Below are 6,000 nucleotides of genomic sequence, written 5' to 3' on the forward strand. Positions count from 1 at the left end.
GCAAGATGTCTCTATCTGTATGGGTGTATACTGTAAACACTTGTACTTAATTGTTATACATGCACCTGTCTGGTTCAATTATTGTATCTGGCATGTTTGACTGGATTAGTTTTACTGGAGGACATCCTGTAATGTAATTTTTATGCGCTATTTGTATAAATCCAGAGGTCCATTTGCACAAAATAAAGGATCTCATTGATTTCCCGCAATGGTACACAACCATTGACAAATGCTAGAGCAACTAATAGGCTATTTGAGCTAGTAGCCGACACACCGACAATCTGCCGGCCAGCCAAAACATTACATTACATTACATTATGGAGGTGACGATTCAGAATGAATTGCTGAGTTTGGGGCTGATTCAGCTAATCAGTTTTGAATAGGGCTGAAGAGCATGTCCTACACCAATAGCACACGTAAACAATGATGAAAACCAAAATGTATATATGTGTCTTTCAGGCTCTAGACCGTGCGATATAACTAATACCTAGCGTGTGTTTAGATAATACTTCAAACCCATTGTAAACTGTCGTTCTCATTCATCAGTGTCTTGTGAAACAATAGCCCGTGTGTTTTCCTAGAGGAAGCCTGAGGATGAACATCTCTTCTTCATATCATTCTCTGACTGACAAATAAAGGCTCCCTGCCAAGAGAAACTCAATGAGACCACAATCAATATAGTGCTACAAGGTGTGCGCGCACGCATGTACACACATACACACACACACATACGCTACACAGATAGGGAATGATGTACGATTACCTGGAGCACATAACAATCAGCTCCATGCTCATACAGTATGCACACACTCACACACTCTCACATACTGTGTATATATATATACACACACACACACACACACACACACAGAGAAAGACACTTAATATGCAAATAAATGTTTTTACAACAGGGAGAGCAGTCCATTGTTCATCTGGAAGAAGAAGGGGGGGCAAATAGATAGATAAATAGGTCTCTAGATATCTAGCTTGAACCTCCATTGATGAGATTTCACATACGGCAGCAGCAGCGCTGTTAGGACAGGGAATACCACCACAAAATAATGTTTTCTCTCCCTCTGATCAATTTTTAATTTGGCCCGTGCAGCCGAGCCCTTGGCGGGCCTGGCCCGGTAATTATGGTGGGTTATTGACAGCTGCCGTCCCGCGGGAGGCTATTTAAAGAAGGTTTAACCCCAGAGCAAGTCCAGGCCCCATGCCCGCCTTTGAAGGTGTCAAGTGCATTGATCTGAGCTGCGGGAGGTGCTAGGGCCTTCCCACCTGGAGGCGTGTGTATGTGTGTGTGTGTGTGTGTGTGTGTGTGCGTGTGTGTGTGTTGCACGCAGGGCCACAATTACAAGGCCAGACCGAGGCGGAGCATCCTTTGACCCCTGCGCAGACACACAGATAGACACACACACAATCACAGAAACAGTCCTCTGGCTAAGCCTGGCTGGCTGGATGGAGAGATACCTGTCTGGCCTCTGGAGCCACCTGATGCCCCAAGATAGACTTACAAAAACACACATTGTCCGTACAGCATTATCATATGGCTACACACACACACACATACGCACACACACAAACAGGTTAACTCACAGCTGGAGGGGAATTAGAGGAACTAATGAGAAAGGAGGAGGAGGATGAAGAATGGTGAGCAGAGAGAGCGAGAGAGAGAGAGAGAGAGAGAAAGAGAGAGAGAGAGAGAGAGAGAGAGAGAGAGAGAGAGATTGAAATGAATCCTTACAGCATACAGGGCCATGGCACAACATAGGGAGATGCGAGAGCGTGAAGCTGATATTGAAGAAGACATCATCCAGCTAAAAAAAAAAGGGGCAGCATGACAGAAATTAAAAGAGGATTTCTGTGTTTGAGTTTGCCTGCGTCCCTGCCCCCTTTCAGCCTCCCATTGAAATTCTGGGCAGATACAAACCCCTAGGCTTTTGACACACTTTTGAAAACACCACACCCCCTCTTTCTTTCCAGCGGGTCTCCAGTGTTTTTTTCAGGTTCTGTGTAGTTTGTGTGTGTGTGCGTGTGTGTGTGTGTTTGTGTACAGGTAGTCAGAGTCAGGTTTGAAGTTGAATTTTGGGGTATTTTTCCCCCCAAAATTAATATATAGCGCTTTGGAACACATCTAATAGCATCAGATAACACTGATAACACGGGCAGCGAAAAGGAAAGACGATGAGCGCAAGTAAAGTCAAGGGGGAAAATAAAAAGTCAAGGAGTAAAAAACAAAGTGGAAAGAGCCACTGGGAGATTCTGGCTTCTCGTTCTCACGCTCACCTATGTCATGTCATGGCCCCCATCAGCGATACATGGGGGGCCACAGCCTGACAACAGTTTTCCAATACTTACTTCCCATATAGACCCAAACTTACACCGTTCCCAAAAGTTGAAAGTGCAACTCTAACTCCAACCCCTATCCAAACACAGATTACTAATGATTCCTCCATTCAATACTCCCTCCTATACCTCAATTATTCTGACTCTCACCTCTTCTCATGGCACAATCTGCTTTCTCTCTCTCTCTCTCTCTCTCACTCTCTCTCTCTCTCTTGTCCCACCCCCCTCCAAACCCCATGGCGCCCACCCTCCACCTCCGCCATCTCAGTCTCAGGATGCAGAGCAGTGACAGGGCCAGAAGGTAATGATACAGCTGCCATGATGCAACAAGCAGACCTGTCGACTGTCAGGAATTGAAATCATGAAGGAATAAGCTGTCATTAAGAGGCCCTCTCCCAGTAGTGGAGCTGTCAGACGCCTGCCTTCTGCCTACTCTCTCTCCCTCTCTCTCTCTCTCCCTCTCTCTATACTCCCATCTCTCCTCTGCCAGTCCCACCCCATTTGCAGTCACTCCCTTGCCCTCCTCTCATTTCTCTCTTCCTCCTTCCCTCCTCTCCATACCCCTCTCTCCTTCTCCCCTCTTCTGTCCCCTTCCAACCAATCATAACCCTTCTCCCTCTCTGCACCACCCCCCCCCTCTCTCTCTCTCTCCCTCTCAGATTCTTCCTTCCACCCCATTCCCCCACTCTCTGGTTGTTGCTGGAGCAACCTCCTCTCACCTGTCATTTTACTGCTAGGCTTTGGGAATAGCACCACTTCCATGTGCACGCACACACACACACACACACACACACACACACACACACACACACACACAAAGATAAGCATGCATGCTCACCCTGCACACATAGCACACAGACTTCCCTTAACCTGCTGATTCTCAGTACACACTGCACCATGCACCACATACACACCCTCTGCCCAATGTGACGCGTGTTTCTGTGTCTTCTGTCTATGTGTGTGTGTGTGTGTGTGTGTGTATATTTTCTCTCTCTTGTCTACTCCCATGCCTGTGCTTGGGTCTGTACATATTTTAGACTTATCATAAACATATGTGACATTTTGCCAGCTTATTAATGCGTTCTCATCATGTAGCGGCATGAAAGATTGTTATATATCTGTAGATAGTAGCATGGTGGATATGGGAGGCAAAGACAGGCGGTGGGGTGTAAATGGTGTGTGAGAGACAGGTTGCCCTGAGATTCACCCTGGAGTGTGTGTGTGTACGTATGTGTGTTGGGGAGGTGGGTACCGTCTGGGGGTCTGATTAACTAGCACAATCAGCTATTTTTCCCACAATCCCCTGATTGGCAGCGGCGATCCCATCGGAGGAGAGGAAAGGCTGAGTCGAGCTTCCAAGGAACATGGGTAAGAATTTCAGAGTGGTGCTTCAATGCAAGCATGCCGGCGTGTGCGCACGCACACACACACAAACAGTTAATTTTCCTCTGTTGGTGATACTGTAGTGTGTGTGCGTGCAGTGCAAGTCTGTGGTGTGGGTGGGTGTGTGTGTGTGTGTGTGTGTGTGTGTGTGTGTGTATGTGTTTTGTAAAGCCACCAGTTTCTCCATATTTCCCCGAACACACTCTAGTTGACCCTTTACTGCAGGCTTTGAATTTCCAATCAACTTCACATGAATAACTGCACATGAGCTGCACTCTAGGCAATAGATTCTTGCTATGAAACACTTGTGAACAATGGAGCCTGATGTAAACATAATAAAAAAGTATACGCAGAACGTCACCATTTGACCTACCACTGCAGCCAACAAAATTTCTAAATCAAACATATTGCGCTCCATTTTCATGAATCAATGGCACACGGCACAAACCGCAGTCAAAGGGGCACAGCATGGGAGCATGGGGCGTGGCAACTGCGGTGCAGTTGGAAAAGGGTTTGGATTAGGAGGAATACATTATCAGTAGGTATGGTAGAATTTGGTGTCAGTCATGAACAATCAAATCACCTCTTTCCTTTCCCTTTAAAAGCATATGATTGTTGAACATCAGTGCAAAATGATGAGTCTAGAAAGAAGCCAAAACCTAACATTTACCATTGATGCTTTAGAGAGCTGAACATTTTTCTGCTATCGAACTCCATTGTAGAAACGCTGTGAATATGTCGACGTGACATATTGATATAGCATGGCCTGGTCCTGTGATATACTGTTTGAGCATACTGCAATTTGAACCGTCCACTAGTATAATGAATCATCACTGGAGTGTACAGTATGCAGTACATGCTGATTAGTATGTAGTATGTAGTAGGTTAGTACCTGGTTTCCAACACAGTGCTGGTGATTTCACTGATTAGTTCCTCCCTCTCTGCTTGAAGGTGTGCTAATCAGTGAAATCAGCTGATGTAGTGTTAGGTGGGAAGGGAAACCTGCAGACTGTTGGCCCTCCATGGTACATGATTGGATACCATGGATCTAGGATAATGGAATGACTAATTACAACTTGGTTTCAAAGCTGCCTATGCTGTATCAACAGCTCTAGATCTTTTTTCATACTTCAGTAAGTGTAGTAGCAGTAATTTCAGTAGATATTTCACACAAATTTCATGGTACTGTATGACATACTGACACACACACACACCTGTGCGCACATACCCATAACACTATGAACCTGTGTGTGTGTGTGTGTCTTTCCAGTGCACAGACAGAGTGTGAGGCCTGTGTGTGGTAAATGCCAGGATGATGATGTGTCAGGGTGTAAGTACACGATTTCTTGTTTACTATGATGAATGAGTTACACTCGCACTACACACACCATGTTCTCTATATCTAACCTGTCACTTTGGCTCTCTGCAGCACAACCATGCCTTCCTCAACTGTAATAATAGCCAGGGTAACCGTAATTCAAAGACACACTCAGGGTAGCAGATTCTCTTGTGCACACACACACACACGCACGCACACGTGCATACACCCACACAAACACACACACACACACATGCAGTTTCTCACATCTCTCTCCTTGCTGTACACAACAGGAGAGGGCTTTACACGGCAGTGAAAGTCTTTATGGCATTCAGATGGACGGGGCGTGGGAGACAGGGGGAGAGGGAGAGCAGGATCTCCCCTAAGTCAATTTGAACAGCGGGCCAATGAAATTACACAGGTAGCTGTGGCCAGGTTGACAAATGAGCACAGAGATGGGGATGAAAATAACAAGACAGGGAGAGCCGTCTCTTGCTCGCTTACACACATAGAATACATACACTCGCGTGTGATCATACAGTAGGGAAAGGAAAACAGAAAAGAAAAAATAATCTTTATTTTACATTACATTATCTCTTTCCATCTGTCTATCTTTGGCTCACTCATACATGAATACACACTGACACTCAAATGCATACACACACACACGTTGCTCTCGTGACCCCAAGAGAAAGGTTTTCTTTTCACTGTGCAGTTGTGTAAGGTGGAATGACAATGGAGTTGAACTGAATTGAGTTAATGCAGATCCAGAGTCTAACCTACGGCTGTGACTTTGTGCAGAGTGGACAGATCACCCACAATCTCATTCAAACATACACACAAAAAACAAACTGTATCACAACACACTGCTCCACACTGTGCCACTATACTTCCCACAGGCCAGCCCATTCAAGCCAACCCTTCAAAATAAACACTGTGTGTGTTACACTTGC

General features: G+C 45.6%; 1 protein-coding gene across 1 annotated transcript in view; it reads right to left on the minus strand.

The window, feature by feature from the left end:
* The window catches only part of arb2a (ARB2 cotranscriptional regulator A), a 157,652-nt gene that overhangs the window by 129,994 nt on the left and 21,658 nt on the right, over window positions 1–6,000 (minus strand). The window lies entirely within an intron of this gene.

Source organism: Centroberyx affinis, unplaced genomic scaffold (genome assembly GCF_046629955.1).
Source record: "Centroberyx affinis isolate AG114_WGS23_722 - 3 ecotype Tasmania unplaced genomic scaffold, CSIRO-AGI_Caff_v1 ptg000258l_1, whole genome shotgun sequence".
NCBI lineage: Eukaryota > Metazoa > Chordata > Actinopteri > Beryciformes > Berycidae > Centroberyx > Centroberyx affinis.